Below are 23,465 nucleotides of genomic sequence, written 5' to 3'. Positions count from 1 at the left end.
CAATTGGACTCTGATTAATTTCGATCATGAACTGGACTCTGATGAATTTTGCTCTCAAAGTAGTCTCTGGCGAATTTGAGCATAAACTGGACTCTGACGAAAATTGGGTATAAAATGGACTCTGTCAAATTTTCACAGATTACAGGACACTAATGAAATTTGAGCTTAAAACTGTCTCTGACTAATTTTGCTAGCAAAGTAGACTCTGGCGAATTTCTGTTGATAATTGGACTCTGATGAAATATGAGCTTAAAACTGTCTCTGACTAATTTTGCTCTCAAAGTAGACTCTGGCGAATTTCTGTTGATAATTGGACTCTGTTGAAATTTGAGCTTCCCCCATAAGACCAGTTAGCAAACTTTTAAAATCTCAGAAATTATTTTCCTCATAAGAATTCCTTAACTCCAAATCTGTGACTCCCCAAATATGCCTGAAAACCCCCACGACTCACAGACGATATTTCCCAGAAACAAAATATCGTCTGTGAGTCGTACGACTCACAGGTGATCTCTGGCCTGAAAAAAAAATATCGTCTGTGAGTCGTACTCCCTACTCACACATTGGCCGTGCACACATAAGCCATGCACACATAGGCCGTGCACACATAGGCCAGGCACACATAGGGCATGCACACATAGGGCGTGCACACATAGGCCAGGCACACATAGGGCATGCACACATTGGCCGTGCACACATAGGCCATGCACACATAGGCCATGCACACATAGGCCGTGCACACATAGGCCAGGCACACATAGGGCATGCACACATAGGCCGTGCACACATAGGCCAGGCACACATAGGGCATGCACACATAGGGCGTGCTCTTCTTGACCTGCTGTTCCTATCAGCTCTTGTTCCATCATCTCCAACACATCGGCCAAATAATTGTTAATAGTGACTACATTAATACTGACGTCGACGTCACCGTTAGTACATAAGAACATAAGAACAAAGGTACTGCAGATGGCCTATTGGCCCATACGAGGCAGCTCCTATCTATAACCACCCAATCCCACTCATATACTTGTCCAACCCGCGCTTGAATCAATCGAGGGACCCCCACATCCACCACGTTACGCGGCAATTGGTTCTACAAATCAACAACCCTGTTACTGAACTAGTATTTACCTAAGTCTGTCCGAAATCTAAACTTATTAAATTTATACCCATTGTTTCGTGTTCTGTCTTGTGTTGATATTTTTAATACCTATTAATTCCCCCCTGTTATGTCCATTCATCCACTTGTAAACCTCTATCATGTCACCCCTAACTCTTTGCCTTTCCAGTGAATGCAACTTAAGCTTTGTTAATCTTTCTTCATATGAAAGATTTCTAATTTGGGGAATTAACTTAGTCATCCTACGTTGGACACGTTCAAGTGAATTTATATCCATTCTATAATACGGCGACCAAAACTGAACTGCATAATCTAAATGGGGCCTAACCAGAGCAAGATATAGCTTAAGAACCACACCAGGTGTCTTGTTACTAATGCTTCGATTAATAAATCCCAGTGTCCTATTCGCCTTATTACGAACATTCATGCATTGATCCTTTTGTTTTCAATTCTTACTAATCATAACTCCCAGATCCCTTTCGCAATCCGACTTTGCAATCTCAACACCATCTAGCTCGTATCTTGTAACTCTATCATCATTACCTAGCCTCAGAACTTTACATTTATCAGCATTAAACTGCATTTGCCAATCCTTTGACCATTTCAAAACCCTATCTAGATCAACTTGAAGTGATAGTGAGTCCTCCTCCGAATTAATTTCCCTACCGATTTTCGTATCATCAGCAAATTTGCAAATGTTGCTACTCAAACCTGAATCTAAATCATTTATATATATTTTAAACAACAGAGGTCCCAGGACAGAGCCCCGAGGTACTCCACTAACAACATTATCCCACTCTGACTTAACCCCATTTATACTAACTCTCTGTTTCCTTTGGAATAGCCATGCCCTAATCCAACTTAATATAGCACCCCCAATACCATGAGCTTCTATTTTTTTAATTAGTCTTTCATGTGGCACTGTATCAAAAGCTTTGCTAAAGTCAAGGTACACAACATCACAATCCTTACCACTATCAACTGCCTCAACTATACTGGAAAAAAAAGTTACCAAATTTGTTAAACATGAACGGCCATTTGTAAATCCATGTTGCGACTCATTTATTAATTTATGTTTTTCAAGATGGAGACGAATTGTATTTGCAATTATTGATTCAAGTAACTTTCCCACAAAAGACGTTAGGCTAATTGGCCGATAGTTTGATGCAAGTGATCTATCTCCTTTCTTCAAAATTGGTACCACATTAGGTACCTTCCATGACTCTGGCACTTTGCCTGACTCTATTGATTTAATAAATATGGTAGACAGTGGCTCGGAAAGCTCCTCTTTGCATTCTTTAAGCACCCTGGCAAACACTTCATCCGGCCCTGGGGATTTGTTTGGTTTTAGTTTTTCTAATTGTTTAATTACATCCTCCCTGGTAACTGCTAAACTAGTCAACCTGTCCTCATCCCCACCCACATAGACTTGTTCGGCTGAAGGTATATTGTTAAGTTCTTCTTTAGTAAATACAGACATAAAATATTTGTTAAAAATACTACTCATCTTGTCATTATCCGTTATTTGACCTGTCTCAGATTTTAATGGACCTATCCTTTCCCTAGTCTTAGTTCGATATAACTGAAAAAAACCTTTAGGATTTGACTTTGCTTGCTCTGCTATGCGAACTTCATAGTTTCTTTTTGCTTCCCTAATCTCTTTTTTAACATTTCTAACCAGTTGTATGAATTCCTGTTCTAAACTGACTTCCCCATTCTTAATCCTTTTGTACCAAGCTCTCTTTTTACCTATAAGGTTCTTTAAATTATTTGTTATCCACTTTGGGTCATTAGTATTCGATCTATTCAATTTGTATGGTATACTACGTTCCTGTGCTTTGTTTAGAATATTCTTAAATAAGTTATATATTAAATCCACATCGAAATCCCCTTTTACGTCATCTATCGCTGGGTTCATGGCTCGCTCCAAGACCGGCCCACACCCCATACCCAAGACTTTCCAATCTATTTCCAATCAAAATTAATAATTGAGTCGCAACATGGTTTTATAAATGGCCGTTCATGTTTAACAAATTTGTTATCTTTTTATTCTAGCATTGTTGAGGCAGTTGATAGTGGTAAGGATTGCGATGTTGTATACCTTGACTTTAGCAAAGCTTTTGATACAGTGCCACATGAAAGACTGATTAAAAAAAATAGAGTCTCATGGTATTGGGGGTGCTATATTAAGCTGGATTAGGGCATGGCTATACCAAAGGAAACAGAGAGTTAGTATAAATGGAATCAAGTCAGAGTGGGAAAATGTTGTAAGTGGAGTGCCTCAAGGCTCTGTCCTGGGACCTCTGTTGTTTATAATATATATAAATGATTTAGATTCAGGTTTGAGTAGCAACATTTGCAAATTTGCCGATGATACGAAAATCGGTAGGGAAATTAATTCGGAGGAGGACTCACTATCACTTCAAGTTGATCTAGATAGGGTTTTGAAATGGTCAAAGGATTGGCAGATGCAGTTTAATGCTGATAAATGTAAAGTTCTGAGGTTAGGTAATGATAATAGAGTTACAAGATACGAGCTAGATGGTGTTGTGATTGCGAAGTCGGATTGCGAAAGGGATCTGGGAGTTATGATTAGTAAGAATTTAAAACAAAAGGGTCAATGCATAAATGTTCGTAATAAGGCAAATCGGACACTTGGATTTATTAATCGCAGCGTTAGTAACAAGACACCTGGTGTGGTTCTCAAGCTATATCTTGCTCTAGTTAGGCCCCATTTAGATTATGCAGTTCAGTTTTGGTCGCCATATTATAGAATGGATATAAATTCACTTGAACGTGTCCAGCGTAGGATGACTAAGTTAATTCCCCAAATTAGAAATCTTTCATATGAAGAAAGATTAACAAAGCTTAAGTTGCATTCACTGGAAAGGCGAAGAGAAAGGTCCATTAAAAGGACCATAGGGAAAGGGAAAGGATAGGTCCATTAAAAACTGAGACAGGTCAAATAACAGATAGTGATGAAGAGATGAGTAGTATTTTTAATAAATATTTTGTATCTGTATTTACTAAAGAGGAACTTAACAATATGCCTTCAGCCGAACAAGTCTATGTGGGTGGGGACGAGGACAGGTTGACGAGTTTAGCAGTTACCAGGGAGGATGTTCTTAAACAAATAGTAAAACTCAAACCAAACAAATCCCCAGGGCCGGATGAAGTGTTTGCCAGGGTGCTTAAAGAATGCAAAGAGGAGCTTTGTGACCCACTGTCAACCATATTTAATAAATCAATAGAGTCAGGCAGAGTGCCAGAGCTTTGGAAAGTTGCTAATGTGATACCAGTTTTTAAGAAAGGAGATAGATCACTTGCGTCTAACTATCGACCAATTAGCCTAACGTATATTGTGGGAAAGTTACTCGAATCTATAATAGCAAATAAAATTCGTCTTCATCTTGAAAAACATAAATTAATAATTGAGTCGCAACATGGTTTTATAAATGGCCGTTCATGTTTAACAAATTTGTTATCTTTTTATTCTAGCATTGTTGAGGCAGTTGATAGTGGTAAGGATTGCGATGTTGTATACCTTGACTTTAGCAAAGCTTTTGATACAGTGCCACATGAAAGACTGATTAAAAAGATAGAGTCTCATGGTATTGGGGGTGCTATATTAAGCTGGATTAGGGCATGGCTATACCAAAGGAAACAGAGAGTTAGTATAAATGGAATCAAGTCAGAGTGGGAAAATGTTGTAAGTGGAGTGCCTCAAGGCTCTGTCCTGGGACCTCTGTTGTTTATAATTTATATAAATGATTTAGATTCAGGTTTGAGTAGCAACATTTGCAAATTTGCCGATGATACGAAAATCGGTAGGGAAATTAATTCGGAGGAGGACTCACTATCACTTCAAGTTGATCTAGATAGGGTTTTGAAATGGTCAAAGGATTGGCAGATGCAGTTTAATGCTGATAAATGTAAAGTTCTGAGGTTAGGTAATGATGATAGAGTTACAAGATACGAGCTAGATGGTGTTGTGATTGCGAAGTCGGATTGCGAAAGGGATCTGGGAGTTATGATTAGTAAGAATTTAAAACAAAAGGATCAATGCATAAATGTTCGTAATAAGGCAAATCGGACACTTGGATTTATTAATCGCAGCGTTAGTAACAAGACACCTGGTGTGGTTCTCAAGCTATATCTTGCTCTAGTTAGGCCCCATTTAGATTATGCAGTTCAGTTTTGGTCGCCATATTATAGAATGGATATAAATTCACTTGAACGTGTCCAGCGTAGGATGACTAAGTTAATTCCCCAAATTAGAAATCTTTCATATGAAGAAAGATTAACAAAGCTTAAGTTGCATTCACTGGAAAGGCGAAGAGTTAGGGGTGACATGATAGAGGTTTACAAGTGGATGAATGGACATAACCGGGGGGATATTAGTAGGGTATTAAAAGTATCAACACAGGACAGAACACGAAACAATGGGTATAAATTGGATAAGTTTAGATTTAGGAAAGACTTGGGTAAATACTGGTTCAGTAACAGGGTTGTTGATTTGTGGAACCAATTGCCGCGTAACATTGTGGAGGTGGGGTCCCTCGATTGTTTCAAGCACGGGTTGGACAAGTATATGAGTTTGATTGGGTGGTTATAAATAGGAGCTGCCTCGTATGGGCCAACAGGCCTTCTGCAGTTGCCTTTGTTCTTATGTTCTTATGTTCTTAAGAGTTAGGGGTGACATGATAGAGGTTTACAAGTGGATGAATGGACATAACCGGGGGGATATTAATAGGGTATTAAAAGTATCAACACAGGACAGAACACGAAACAATGGATATAAATTGGATAAGTTTAGATTTAGGAAAGACTTGGGTAAATACTGGTTCAGTAACAGGGTTGTTGATTTGTGGAACCAATTGCCGCGTAACATTGTGGAGGTGGGGTCCCTCGATTGTTTCAAGCACGGGTTGGACAAGTATATGAGTGGGATTGGGTGGTTATAGAATAGGAGCTGCCTCGTATGGGCCAATAGGCCTTGTGCAGTTACCTTTGTTCTTATGTTCTTATGTTCTTATTTGACCCAAAAAATTTCTTTGGCTATTAAAATCAGCTTTTCGAAAATCTGGCACTTTAACAGAATTTTCTCCTACACGTCCATTCCATTCTATGTTAAATCTGATTACTTTGTGATCACTGTTCCCTAGCTCACTCCCTATTTCGATGTCATTAATTTGTGTTTCCCTGTTAGTTAACACTAAATCTAAAATATTATTTTCCTGTGTTGGTTCCTTAATGTGTTGCGTAAGAAAGCAATCGTTAATTAATTCTAGAAAATCTTCTGCTTCACTATTCCCTGTTTTGTTCACCCAGTTTATTCCACTAAAATTAAAGTCACCCATGACATAAATACTGTTAGATCTAGATGCTCTAGATATTTCATCCCATAGGTGCTTTGCTTCCATTCTGTCTAATTTTGGTGGCCTATATATAACTCCTATTATAATATTATTTGCTTTTTCGTTTAATTCTATCCAAATAGTTTCTGTGTGTGGCTCAGTTTTGATTCCCTCTTTGAGACTACATTTCAAATTGTCCCTAACATATATGGCTACTTCCCCTCCTCGTCTAATATATCTATCTGTGTGAAATAGTTTAAATCTATTTATTTGATATTCAGCTAATAGTTCTCTATTTTCTACATTCATCCACTTTTCGGTAAGTGCAATAATATCTATTTTTTCTGTGCAGACAAGAGCATTTAATTCGTTAATTTTATTTCTTAGACTTCTACTGTTAGTATAATATGCCATAAGTGAATTGTTATTTTGAGGCCCTTTTCTTTCCCTGATCATTTTGCCAATTCTTTTCTCCCACGAACACATACTTATATTACCTGCTTCCTCCAAATCAATTCCCATACCACTATCTACTAACAGTTTAAACCCAAACAAACACCTCTAACCACTGGTTCCAACGAGTTCGCAACAGCAACAACCCCAGCCCTGGATAGATGCACCCCATCACGAGCATACATTTCATTTCTTCCATAGAAGTGTTCCCAGTTGTCTATGAAAGATATTGCATTTGATTTGCAATATCTTTCCAGCCGGCAATTAACACCAAGTGCCCTCGACATCCATTCATTACCCACTACCTTTCTTGGAAGAATGCCACATATGATCGGGATTCCTCCCGTGCTCCTAACTAATTGAATGACTGTCCTGAATCTCTGTATTAGTTCCTCACTCCTAACCCGCCCAACATCATTACCCCCTGCACTAATACAAATAATGGGTTTGTTCCCATTTCCCGTCATAATATCATTCATGTTTCCAACAATATCACCAATTCCAGCTCCCGGATAGCAAACCCTTAATCTGTTCCCCCTATCTCTGGCACAAGAAGCTAAGTCAACACAACACTGAGAACCACCGGCCTCCAGAAGACACTCTACTGTTGTATATAAGAACATTTACCCAAGCCTATAATAAGGATGACAAGAGTATCCAGGTTGTAAGTAACGCGAATTGCAAGTGTTGTAGCGAAAGCTCTCATCCCATCATTGACTATAACAACCCCTCGTATAGCATCCCTTATTATGAAAAACATCACTGCCTCCACTGACAAGCTGAAGTGTACTAGTATAGTATATGAATATAAACACAGTTGTTAACACTTATACAATTCTCAGTTTGAACTACATTGGTCACACTACTAACAATCTCAGTAAAGGCTTCTCAAACATCATACGCAGGACGGAGAAACAAAGCATCACTATTCACTTGTCCACATCACCATCGTGAATCATCAGGACATGGTACAAAGCGCCACATTCATCTCACTCATCTGTGACCATAGCAGGTTGTGCACACTTCCCCTTGACAGGGGCCTGACAGATGAGTGGACATCAATCTTTGACGGCTTTGGTTACATTAATTAAACAGTTAACAAGCATGACAACTTCCCAATCAACTGTTGTTATTGATATAAACAGCCTCCTGGTGCTTCGGAGCTCATTAACTGTTTAATAATTGTAAACAAAGCCGCCAAGGATTGAGAAAAGATGTACAGGTTCGTAAGTGCTTGCGTAACTGCTTCGTGAATCTGCCCCTAGCCTTCCAACCTTTAAACCTATCCGGGGTGGGTTTATGTTCCGCTGCCTAACCCCCTCCACTTCCCTGGGTGAGAGGAAGGGAAAGGGTGGGGACAGTCCTTCCATCTATTTACATTTGGGAATACTCACATGGTTCCTGGTAAAACAAGTATACTAAAATTAAATTTCAAATCTAAACATGGCTTCACAACAGCCTATCACTTTTGGGGGATGAGTAGTCCTTAAGAGGTGTGTGACAAACTATAGAGTGAGGTGATAGTTGTCTAAGAAGGTGATCAGCTGTCCTCCTGGTCGCTGCGTAACACAGTGATACATTGTTCTCTTCCAACAGCTGAATGTTCAATGTCATGTTCATTTAAGAGTTAATCAATTGGCCAAGCTCGCGGATACAGATGGCTTCAAGTGTACTCACCTAGTTGTGCTTGTGGGGCTTAAACTCTGGCTCTTTGGGCCCGCCTCTCAATTGTCAATCAACTGATATTATTATATTATTTTTTAATTTTTGTTTTCTCTCCCACACACACAGTAATTCGGCGGGGTCAGTAATTCGGCCTTGGGGTGGGGGGTGGGGGTTCTCTATAATAGCCAAACGTGTATGAATACACTCTGGCTTCCTGTCCCCCAACACAGTGAGTTATACTAAAAATTATTGAGTGAACACTGGTCACTTCTGTTCCAGCATCACAGGTGTTGAAAATTCTAATTGCCTTATTAGACAAAATCGCTTACGATCTTAGTATTTAAATTAATTCAATAAATTTATATTATTAAACTGTCCATCTGGTATATAAAAGCCCAGATAACTTTTGTGCACCTCCCAAGGTTGTGGCCGATATTATTACAAGGTAAATTATCCTCCGCCAAGCTGTGAGGTGCAATTATCAACAGGAACTGAATTTAGAGAGGTGAGAATTGCTTGAATATCAGTGAATGGTAGAGTGCAGTGTACTCCATTAACCTGTGCCAGTGTTCTGTATCCCATCTTCCCTGTGTCAGTGATCAGTATCCCATTTTCCCTGTGTCAGTGTTCTGTATCCCATCTTCCCTGTGTCAGTTATCTGTATCCCATTTTCCCTGTGTCAGTGTTCTGTACCCCATCTTCCCTGTGTCAGTGTTCTGTACCCCATCTTCCCTGTGTCTGTGCTCTGTACCCCATCTTCCTTGTGTCAGTGTTCTGTACCCCATCTTCCCTGTGTCAGTGTTCTGTATCCCATCTCCTCTGTGTCAGTGTTCTGTACCCCATCTTCCCTTTGTCAGTGTTCTGTACCCCATCTTCCTTGTGTCAGTGTTCTGTACCCCATCTCCTCTGTGTCAGTGTTCTGTACCCCATCTTCCTTGTATCAGTGTTCTGTACCCCATCTTGTGTCAGTGTTCTGTACCCCATCTCCCCTGTGTCAGTGTTCTGTACCCCATCTTCCCTGTGTCAGTGTTCTGTACTCCATCTCCCTGTGCTAGTGTTCTGTACCCCCATCTTCCCTGTGTCAGTGTTCTGTACCCCATCTTCCCTGTGTCAGTGTTCTGTACCTCATCTTTCCCTGTGCTAGTGTTCTGTACCCCATCTTCCTTGTGTCAGTGTTCTGTACCCCATTGTTATGATCCAGGTAGCCGAAAAACGAGTCTCCCCTTTGAGAATTATTCTATCAAGTCTGAACTGACTATAAGGTCTAGGAAATACAGTGGTGAAGATACAGATGGAAAATAGTGGGTTGGATTTGATAAACAATTTAAGATGATGGGCAGTGAATAAGAAAATAGATAAATGACTGGTTAGGAGATGTGGATAATTTGCTAGAGGCGTGAGGCTCGCTTCGGGAGTGCTTTGACCTCACTTGAGTGCCAGACATTGCAAGGGGAAGCTGTGCTCTGTTTGAGCTCCCGTCAGAAAGGAACCCCTAGTGATATATCTCCAAAAGAGGAGAAGTGTGCAGGCGTTCCAGCTGTGGAATCGAGCTGGGAACGTTGTGGTCTCAAGTCCTGAACGGCGAGGAGAGTTTATTAAGCTGCCCAGAGACATTATCGTGGGCCGTGGGAGCGCCCTGACCAGACTCCGTCAGAGGGAGGAGCGTCCTCGACTAGACAGTCTGTGGTAAGCACGATTTTTAAGCCAGTCTATAGCGATTACTTGTAGTTGGTTGTGTGCCCAGTGACAGTAGCAGTGTTTATTGATAAGTTAGACATGTTTTGATAAGGCTTAAGGCCTAAAATAAGAGTGGAGAGGGAGGAACTTCCTGGAGGACGGAGCAACGTCTATCTCCTCTGAGCGCTGGCAGGTGACTGAGGGAGCCCAGCTCCTGACGGCGGAGGACCCTCCCAGAGTGAGTGAGGATCGCCGGGTGAGGCGGAGCATAGACCAGCCCAAACGGGGGAGTCCACTCTCACAGAATTTAGAGAGCAGATAAAGGTAAACATATTGGAGGTAAACATATTGTGTGGTTATTTTTGTTTATGTGTTTAAGGGGAAACATTTTTATTGGAGTGTCAATGGGTTGCAGGTTTGTCTTTGGGGAAAAAGTTGCTGAGAACTTCGAAGCCAGCACAGAGGGAGTAGTTGATGAAACTCCAAGGTAGTGGAGGAGAGGACCTCGAGCTGTGAGGAGAAGCAGTGAAGATGAGTGTCATGTGCTTCTGTAGAGGTGTAGTTCCATAGTTCCTCGAGGAAACTTCATGGTGTAGCAGCCAGGAGAGCTGTGGAGGACCCTAGTAGAAGTGGTGGAGCACCATAGTTGCTCAAGGAAGACTTCATGGTAGCAGCCTGAAGGAGCTGCAGAGGATCCTGGTAGATAAACCCGGAAGAACCTGTAGAGATGAGGGTAGTGAACTTCCAGATGTGGAAGGGAAGTTCTGGTGGATTACTTGTAGGGAGGTGATAGAGTGTTTGTTTGTCCTTAGCGTGTAAGACGCAGTGAAAGGTGAGTGACTGCCATTCTTGTACCAAGGAGTGTTTATACTGAAGTATAGAGTTACAGTCGTAGGCTGGATTACTTACAGATGTATGTGTTCTAGGACTGATAGGGTGATCGATTGATCATTGTTGTGAGTCAAGGAACATTTATACTGATATATATGTTATTGCATTCATACGCTGATTTTCCTTGCACATGTTTATAGATATACATATTCTTTTGCTGATAGTGCAACATTGTATTATAAGACTTGATCTAGTTGAGGAGGTTGGTAATATTAGGTGGAGAATCAGGAGATAGGATACCACTTGATAAGTTGATGATAGAGTTCTGATGGTGTTGGAGTGCAACCTGACTGAAATGAAATAGTATAGTGTAGGATTCATTATTATTATATGTGTGTATGTATTGTGTATGTGATTTGTCCAGTAAATGTATTCAAATTTGCTGGTGTTTGCCCTTGTCCTAGTGAGGCTTCCCAGGAAATAGTAAAGAAGGAGAGAGAGAAAGAGAAAGAACCAAGAACCACTGCGGTGGACAGGGTAGAACAGAAAACTAATAAGTTAAAGGGGATTGAGGAGATCACATCACATAAGGAGAGAGTGGGGAGTCACAGTGGCTCGAATGGGTGTGTACCCGTGACAACGAGGCTAAGTATTGGAACTGCATCCCCTAAACGTGTGACGTTGAGCCCCTCTTCAAGAGCCAGAAGCGCTCAAGGTGATCTCCTGGTAAAGTATAAGCACTCTATTGAGTTGTGGGTTGGATTGTTCATAGAGAAGGATCAACGACAACACCACCAACCCACACTACAATACCATCTCTCCCTGTGTCAGTGTTCTGTACCCCATCTCCCACGTGCTAGTGTTCTGAACACCATCTTCCCAGTGTCAGTGTTCTGTACCCCATCTTCCCTGTGTCAGTGTTCTGTACCCCATCTCCCACGTGCTAGTGTTCTGAACACCATCTTCCCTGTGTCAGTGTTCTGTACCCCATCTTCCCTGTGTCAGTGTTCTGTACCCCATCTCCCCTGTGTCAGTGTTCTGTACCCCATCTCCCCTGTGTCAGTGTTCTGTACCCCATCTTCCCTGTGTCAGTGTTCTGTACCCCATCTTCCCTGTGTCAGTGTTCTGTACCCCATCTCCTCTGTGTCAGTGTTCTGTACCCCCATCTTCCCTTTGTAAGTGTTCTGTACCCCATCTTCCCTGTGTCAGAGTTCTGTACCCCATCTTCCCTGTGTCAGTGTTCTGTACCCCATCTCCTCTGTGTCAGTGTTTTGTACCCCATCTTCCCTGTGTAAGTGTTCTGTACCCTATCTCCTCTGTGTCAGTGTTTTGTACCCCATCTTCCCTATGTCTGTGTTCTGTACCCCATCTTCCCTGTGTCAGTGTTCTGTACCCCATCTCCCCTGTGTCAGTGTTCTGTACCCCATCTTCCCTGTGTCAGTGTTCTGTACCCCATCTTCCCTGTGTCAGTGTTCTGTACCCCATCTCCTCTGTGTCAGTGTTCTGTACCCCATCTTTCCCTGTACTAGTGTTATGTACCTTATCTCCCCCTGTGTCAGTGTTCTGTACCCTATCTCCCCCTTTGTCAGTGTTCTGTACCCCATCTCCTCCTGTGTAAGTGTTCTGTAACCCTTCTTCCCTGTACCAGTGTTCTGTACCACATCTCCCCCTTTGGCAGTGTTCTGTACCCCTTCTTCCCTGCGCCAGTGAACATTATTTTGCAACATTTTGGAACTAAGTATCCACCTGTGTCCCCTTGTTCGCATACCACCAGTGATAAACAGTTTATAATTATTTACCCAGTCAGTATCTCTGAGAATTTTGTAGGTTGTGATCATGTCTCCGCTTACTCTTCTGTCTTCGAGTGTCGTGATGTGCATTTCACGGAGCCTTTACTCGAAACTCATGCCTATAAATTCTGGGACTGCATATGTCTGCACATTTTCCAGCTTTGTCTTGTGTTTGACACAGTACGGGACACTGTGGTACTAACACCCCCAGCTACTATGACACTCACACACCCCCAGCCACTGTGACACTCACACCCCCAGCCACTGTGACACACACACCCCAGCCACTGTGACACTCACACACCCCCAGCCACTGTGACACTCACACACCCCCAGCCACTGTGACACTCACACACCCCCAGCCACTGTGAAACACACACACCCAGCCACTGTGACACTCACACTCCCCCAGCCACTGTGACACTCACACACACCCAGCCACTGTGACACTCACACACCCCCAGCCACTGTGACACACACACCCCCAGCCACTGTGACACTCACACACCCCCAGCCACTGTGACACACACACACCCCCAGCCACTGTGACACTCACACACCCAGCCACTGTGACACTCACGCACCCCCAGCCACTGTGACACTCACACACCCCAGCCACTGTGACACACACACACCCCAGCCACTGTGACACTCACACACCCCAGCCACTGTGACACACACACACCCCAGCCACTGTGACACTCACACCCCCAGCCACTGTGACACTCACACACCCCCAGCCACTGTGACACACACACACCCCCAGCCACTGTGACACTCACACACCCCCAGCCACTGTGAATCTCACACTCCCCCAGCCACTGTGACACACACACACCCCCAGCCACTGTGACACTCACACACCCTGCCACTGTGACACTCACACCCCCCCAGCCACTGTGACACTCACACACCCCCAGCCACTGTGACACTCACACCCCCAGCCAATGTGACACTCACACACCCCCAGCCACTGTGACACACACACACACCCAGCCACTGTGACACTCACACACCCAGCCACTGTGACACTCACACACACCCAGCCACTGTGACACTCACACACCCCCAGCCACTGTGACACTCACACACCCCCAGCCACTGTGACACTCACACACCCCCAGCCACTGTGACACTCACACACCCCCAGCCAATGTGACACTCACACACCCCCAGCCACTGTGACACTCACACACCCCCAGCCACTGTGACACTCACACACCCAGCCACTGTGACACTCACACACCCCCAGCCACTGTGACACTCACACCCCAGCCACTGTGACACTCACACCCCTCCAGCCACTGTGACACTCACACCCCCAGCCACTGTGACACACACCCCCAGCCACTGTGACACTCACACCCCCAGCCACTGTGACACTCACACACCCCCAGCCACTGTGACACTCACACACCCCCAGCCACTGTGACACTCACACCCCCAGCCACTGTGACACTCACACACCCCCAGCCACTGTGACACTCACACACCCCCAGCCACTGTGACACTCACACCCCCAGCCACTGTGACACACACACACACCCAGCCACTGTGACACTCACACACCCCCAGCCACTGTTACACACACACACACCCAGCCACTGTGACACTCACACCCCCAGCCACTGTGACACTCACACACCCCCAGCCACTGTGACACTCACACCCCCCAGCCACTGTGACACTCACACACCCCCAGCCACTGTGACACTCACACACCCCCAGCCACTGTGACACTCACACACCCCAGCCACTGTGACACTCACACACCCCAGCCACTGTGACACTCACACACCCCCAGCCACTGTGACACTCACACACCCCCAGCCACTGTGACACTCACACACCCCCAGCCACTGTGACACTCACACACCCCAGCCACTGTGACACTCACACACCCCAGCCACTGTGACACTCACACACCCCAGCCACTGTGACACACACACACCCCCAGCCACTGTGACACTCACACACCCCAGCCACTGTGACACTCACACACCCCCAGCCACTGTGACACTCACACACCCCCAGCCACTGTGACACTCACACACCCCCAGCCACTGTGACACTCACACACCCCAGCCACTGTGACACTCACACACCCCCAGCCACTGTGACACTCACACACCCCAGCCACTGTGACACTCACACACCCCAGCCACTGTGACACACACCCCCAGCCACTGTGACACACACACCCCCAGCCACTGTGACACTCACACACCCCAGCCACTGTGACACTCACACACCCCCAGCCACTGTGACACTCACACACCCCCAGCCACTGTGACACTCACACACCCCAGCCACTGTGACACTCACACACCCCAGCCACTGTGACACTCACACACCCCCAGCCACTGTGACACTCACACACCCCAGCCACTGTGACACTCACACACCCCAGCCACTGTGACACTCACACACCCCAGCCACTGTGACACTCACACACCCCCAGCCACTGTGACACACACACACCCCCAGCCACTGTGACACTCACACACCCCAGCCACTGTGACACTCACACACCCCCAGCCACTGTGACACTCACACCCCCAGCCACTGTGACACTCACACACCCCCAGCCACTGTGACACTCACACACCCCCAGCCACTGTGACACTCACACACCCCAGCCACTGTGACACTCACACACCCCAGCCACTGTGACACTCACACCCCCCAGCCACTGTGACACATCACACACCCCAGCCACTGTGACACTCACACACCCCAGCCACTGTGACACTCACACACCCCCAGCCACTGTGACACTCACACACCCCAGCCACTGTGACACTCACACACCCCCAGCCACTGTGACACTCACACACCCCAGCCACTGTGACACTCACACACCCCCAGCCACTGTGACACTCACACACCCCCAGCCACTGTGACACTCACACACCCCAGCCACTGTGACACTCACACACCCCAGCCACTGTGACACTCACACACCCCCAGCCACTGTGACACTCACACACCCCAGCCACTGTGACACTCACACCCCCAGCCACTGTGACACCACACACCCCCAGCCACTGTGACACTCACACACCCCAGCCACTGTGACACTACACACACCCCCAGCCACTGTGACACTCACACACCCCCAGCCACTGTGACACCACACACCCCCAGCCACTGTGACACTCACACACCCCAGCCACTGTGACACTCACACCCCAGCCACTGTGACACTCACACCCCCCAGCCACTGTGACACTCACACCCCAGCCACTGTGACACTCACCACCCCCAGCCACTGTGACACTCACACCCCCAGCCACTGTGACACACACACACCCCAGCCACTGTGACACTCACACACCCCCAGCCACTGTGACACTCACACACCCCAGCCACTGTGACACTCACACCCCCAGCCACTGTGACACTCACACACCCCCAGCCACTGTGACACTCACACCCCCCAGCCACTGTGACACTACACAGCACACCCCAGCCACTGTGACACTCACACACCCCCAGCCACTGTGACACTCACACACCCCCAGCCACTGTGACACTCACACACCCCCAGCCACTGTGACACTCACACACCCCAGCCACTGTGACACTCACACCCCCCAGCCACTGTGACACTCACACACCCCAGCCACTGTGACAGCTCACACCCCCAGCCACTGGTGACACTCACACCCCAGCCACTGTGACACTCAACACACCCCAGCCACTGTGACACTCACACACCCCCAGCCACTGTGACACTCACACACCCCAGCCACTGTGACACTCACACACCCCAGCCACTGTGACACTCACACACCCCAGCCACTGTGACACTCACACACCCCCAGCCACTGTGACACTCACACACCCCAGCCACTGTGACACTCACACACCCCCAGCCACTGTGACACTCACACACCCCCAGCCACTGTGACACTCACACACCCCCAGCCACTGTGACACTCACACACCCCCAGCCACTGTGACACTCACACACCCCCAGCCACTGTGACACTCACACACCCCCAGCCACTGTGACACTCACACACCCCCAGCCACTGTGACACTCACACACCCCCAGCCACTGTGACACTCACACCCCCAGCCACTGTGACACTCACACACCCCCAGCCACTGTGACACTCACACACCCCCAGCCACTGTGACACTCACACACCCCAGCCACTGTGACACTCACACACCCCAGCCACTGTGACACTCACACACCCCAGCCACTGTGACACTCACACACCCCAGCCACTGTGACACTCACACACCCCAGCCACTGTGACACTCACACACCCCCAGCCACTGTGACACTCACACACCCCCAGCCACTGTGACACTCACACCCCCAGCCACTGTGACACTCACACCCCCCAGCCACTGTGACACTCACACACCCCCAGCCACTGTGACACTCACACACCCCCAGCCACTGTGACACTCACACACCCCCAGCCACTGTGACACTCACACCCCCAGCCACTGTGACACTCACACACCCCCAGCCACTGTGACACTCACACACCCCCAGCCACTGTGACACTCACACACCCCAGCCACTGTGACACTCACACACCCCAGCCACTGTGACACTCACACACCCCCAGCCACTGTGACACTCACACACCCCCAGCCACTGTGACACTCACACACCCCCAGCCACTGTGACACTCACACACCCCCAGCCACTGTGACACTCACACACCCCCAGCCACTGTGACACTCACACACCCCCAGCCACTGTGACACTCACACACCCCCAGCCACTGTGACACTCACACACCCCAGCCACTGTGACACTCACACCCCCAGCCACTGTGACACTCACACACCCCCAGCCACTGTGACACTCACACACCCCCAGCCACTGTGACACTCACACACCCCAGCCACTGTGACACTCACACACCCCCAGCCACTGTGACACTCACACACCCCAGCCACTGTGACACTCACACACCCCCAGCCACTGTGACACTCACACACCCCCAGCCACTGTGACACTCACACACCCCCAGCCACTGTGACACTCACACACCCCCAGCCACTGTGACACTCACACCCCCAGCCACTGTGACACTCACACACCCCAGCCACTGTGACACTCACACACCCCCAGCCACTGTGACACTCACACACCCCAGCCACTGTGACACTCACACACCCCCAGCCACTGTGACACTCACACACCCCAGCCACTGTGACACTCACACACCCCCAGCCACTGTGACACTCACACACCCCCAGCCACTGTGACACTCACACCCCCAGCCACTGTGACACTCACACACCCCCAGCCACTGTGACACTCACACACCCCCAGCCACTGTGACACTCACACACCCCCAGCCACTGTGACACTCACACACCCCCAGCCACTGTGACACTCACACACCCCAGCCACTGTGACACTCACACACCCCAGCCACTGTGACACTCACACACCCCCAGCCACTGTGACACTACACACACCCCAGCCACTGTGACACTCACACACCCCCAGCCACTGTGACACTCACACACCCCCAGCCACTGTGACACTCACACACCCCCAGCCACTGTGACACTCACACACCCCAGCCACTGTGACACCACACACCCCCAGCCACTGTGACACTCACACACCCCAGCCACTGTGACACTCACACACCCCAGCCACTGTGACACTCACACACCCCCAGCCACTGTGACACTCACACACCCCCAGCTACTATGACACTCACACACCCCCAGCCACTGTGACACTCACACACCCCAGCCACTGTGACACTCACACACCCCAGCCACTGTGACACTCACACACCCCAGCCACTGTGACACTCACACCCCCAGCCACTGTGACACTCACACACCCCCAGCCACTGTGACACTCACACACCCCAGCCACTGTGACACTCACACACCCCCAGCCACTGTGACACTCACACACCCCCAGCCACTGTGACACTCACACACCCCCAGCCACTGTGACACTCACACACCCCAGCCACTGTGACACTCACACACCCCCAGCCACTGTGACACACACACACACCCCAGCCACTGTGACACTCACACACCCCAGCCACTGTGACACTCACACACCCCCAGCCACTGTGACACTCACACACCCCCAGCCACTGTGACACATCACACACCCCCAGCCACTGTGACACTCACACACCCCCAGCCACTGTGACACTCACACACCCCAGCCACTGTGACACTCACACACCCCCAGCCACTGTGACACTCACACACCCCAGCCACTGTGACACTCACACACCCCCAGCCACTGTGACACACACACCCCAGCCACTGTGACACTCACACCCCCAGCCACTGTGACACACACACACCCCCAGCCACTGTGACACTCACACACCCCCAGCCACTGTGACACTCACACACCCCCAGCCACTGTGACACTCACACACCCCAGCCACTGTGACACTACACACCCCAGCCACTGTGACACTCACACACCCCCAGCCACTGTGACACTACACACACCACCCAGCCACTGTGACACTCACACACCCAGCCACTGTGACACTCACCACCCCCAGCCACTGTGACACTCACACACCCCCAGCCACTGTGACACTCACACACCCCCAGCCACTGTGACACTCACACACCCCCAGCCACTGTGACACTCACACCCCCAGCCACTGTGACACTCACACACCCCAGCCACTGTGACACTCACACACCCCCAGCCACTGTGACACTCACACACCCCAGCCACTGTGACACTCACACACCCCCAGCCACTGTGACACACACACCCTCCAGCCACTGTGACACTCACACACACCCAGCCACTGTGACAACACAACCCCCAGCCACTGTGACATCAACACCCCAGCCACTATGACCACTCACACACCCCCCAGCCACTGTGACCACTCACACACCCCCAGCCACTGTGACACTCACACACCCCAGCCACTGTGACACTCACACACCCCCAGCCACTGTGACACTCACACACCCCAGCCACTGTGACACTCACACCCCAGCCACTGTGACACTCACACACCCCCAGCCACTGTGACACTCACACACCCCCAGCCACTGTGACACTCACACACCCCCAGCCACTGTGACACTCACACACCCCAGCCACTGTGACACTCACACCCCCAGCCACTGTGACACTCACACACCCCAGCCACTGTGACACTCACACACCCCCAGCCACTGTGACACTCACACCCCCAGCCACTGTGACACACACACACCCCCAGCCACTGTGACACTCACACACCCCCAGCCACTGTGACACACACACACCCCCAGCCACTGTGACACTCACACACCCCCAGCCACTGTGACACTCACACACCCCCAGCCACTGTGACACTCACACACCCCCAGCCACTGTGACACTCACACCCCCAGCCACTGTGACACTCACACACCCCAGCCACTGTGACACTCACACCCCCAGCCACTGTGACACTCACACACCCCCAGCCACTGTGACACTCACACACCCCCAGCCACTGTGACACTCACACACCCCAGCCACTGTGACACTCACACCCCTCCAGCCACTGTGACACTCACACCCCCAGCCACTGTGGACACTACACACCCCAGCCACTGTGACACTCACACACCCCCAGCCACTGTGACACTCACACCCCCCAGCCACTGTGACACTACACACCCCCAGCCACTGTGACACTCACCACACCCCAGCCACTGTGACACTCACACCCCCAGCCACTGTGACACTCACACACCCCAGCCACTGTGACACTCACACACCCCCAGCCACTGTGACACTCACACCCCCCAGCCACTGTGACACTACACACACCCTCCAGCCACTGTGACACTCACACACCCCAGCCACTGTGACACTCACACCCACCAGCCACTGTGGACACCTCACACACCCCCAGCCACTGTGACCCTCACACCCCCCAGCACTGTGACACTCACACAGCGTAGCACCCCCAGCCACTGTGACACTCACACACCCCAGCCACTGTGACACTCACACACCCCAGCCACTGTGACACACACAGGCAACCCCCAGCCCTGGGACACTCACACACCCCCAGCCACTGTGACACTCACACCCCCAGCCACCTGTGACACTCACACACCCCCAGCCACTGTGACACTCACACACCCCAGCCACTGTGACACTCACACACCCCCAGCCACTGTGGACACTCACACACCCCAGCCACTGTGACACTCACACACCCCCAGCCACTGTGACACTCACACACCCCCAGCCACTGTGACACTCACACACCCCCAGCCACTGTGACACACACACACCCCCAGCCACTGTGACACTCACACACCCCCAGCCACTGTGACACTCACACACCCCAGCCACTGTGACACTCACACACCCCCAGCCACTGTGACACTACACACACCCCCAGCCACTGTGACACTCACACACCCCCAGCCACTGTGACACTCACACACCCAGCCACTGTGACACTCACACCCCCAGCCACTGTGACACACACACACCCCCAGCCACTGTGACACTCACAACCCCAGCCACTGTGACACACACACACCCCAGCCACTGTGACACCACACACCCCCAGCTACTGATGACACTCACACACCCCCAGCCACTGTGACACTCACACACCCCCAGCCACTGTGACACTCACACACCCCAGCCACTGTGACACACACACACCCCAGCCACTGTGACACACACACCTCCAGCCACTGTGACACTCACACACCCAGCCACTGTGACACTCACACACCCCCAGCCACTGTGACACACACACACCCCCAGCCACTGTGACACTCACACACCCCCAGCCACTGTGACACTCACACACCCCCAGCCACTGTGACACTCACACACCCCCAGCCACTGTGACACTCACACACCCCCAGCCACTGTGACACTCACACACCCCCAGCCACTGTGACACTCACACACCCCCAGCCACTGTGACACTCACACACCCCAGCCACTGTGACACTCACACCCCCAGCCACTGTGACACTCACACACCCAGCCACTGTGACACACACACACACACCCAGGCACTGTGACACTCACACACCCCCAGCCACTGTGACAACTCACAATCCCCAGCCACTGTGACACACACACACCCAGCCACTGTGACACTCACACCCCCAGCCACTGTGACACTCACACACCCAGCCACTGTGACACTCACACACCCCCAGCCACTGTGACACTCACACCCCAGCCACTGTGACACACACGCCCAGCCACTGTGACACTCACACACCCAGCCACTGTGACACTCACACCCCTCCAGCCACTGTGACACTCCACGTAAGCCCCCAGCCACTGTGACCACACAACCCCCAGCCACTGTGAACACTCACATACACCCCCAGCCACTGTTGACACTCACACCCCCAGCCACGGGGACCACTCACACTCCCCCAGCCACTGTGACACACACACAACCCAGCCACTGTGACACTCACCACCCCCAGCCACTGTGACACTCACACACCAGCCACTGTGACACTCCCACACCCCCAGCCACTGTGACACTCCACCCCAGCCACTGGTGACACTTCACTCACACACCCTCCAGCCACTGTTGACACCACAGGCACACCCCAGCCACTGGTGACACTCACACCCCAGCCACTGGGACACTGCCACACACCTACCTCATCCAGCCTGATGGAACACCTCACTTACACCCCAGCCACTGTGACAATCACACACACCCCAGCAACTGTGACACTCACACTACCCCCAGCCACTGTGACACGTCACAACCCCAGCCACTAGTTGACACTCACATACACCCCCAGCCACTGTGACACTCACAATCACCCAGCCACTGTGGACACGCACACACCCCCAGTCCACTGTGACACTCACACACCCCCAGGCCACTGTGAACCTCACACAGCCCCAGGCCACTGTGACACATCACACACACCCAGCCAATGTGGGACACTACACACACCACCAGCTACTCTGTGACACTCACACACACCTCCAGCCACTTGGACCACTCACTAACCCCCAGCCACTGTGACACTCAACCACCAGCCACTGTGACCACACACACAGCCCCAGCCCTGTGACACCACACACCCCAGCCACTGTGACACATCACACCCCTACAGCCACTGTGAAACTCACACACCCCAGCCACTAGTGACACTCACACACCCCCAGCCACTGTGAACTCACACACCCCAGCCACTGTGACAACTCCAACCCCCAGCCACTGTGACACTACCACACACCCCCAGCCACTGTGACACTCACACACCCCCAGCCACTGTGACACTCACACCCCCAGCCACTGTGACACTCCACACACCCCAGCCACTGTGACACACACACACCCCCAGCCACTGTGACACTCACACACCCCCATGCCACGTGACACTCACACACCCCCAGCCACTGGACACTCACACCACCCAGCCACTGTGACCATCACACACCCCCCAGGACCACTGTTGACAATCACACCCCCAGCCACTGTGACACTCACACACCCCAGCCACTGTGACACTCACACACCCCCAGCCACTGTGGACAACTCACACCCCCAGCCACTGTGACACACACACACCCCAGCCACTGTGACAACTCAC

This window comes from Procambarus clarkii, chromosome 32 (genome assembly GCF_040958095.1).
Source record: "Procambarus clarkii isolate CNS0578487 chromosome 32, FALCON_Pclarkii_2.0, whole genome shotgun sequence".
Classification (NCBI taxonomy): Eukaryota; Metazoa; Arthropoda; class Malacostraca; order Decapoda; family Cambaridae; genus Procambarus; species Procambarus clarkii.
Note: the sequence above shows the minus strand (reverse complement) of the source record.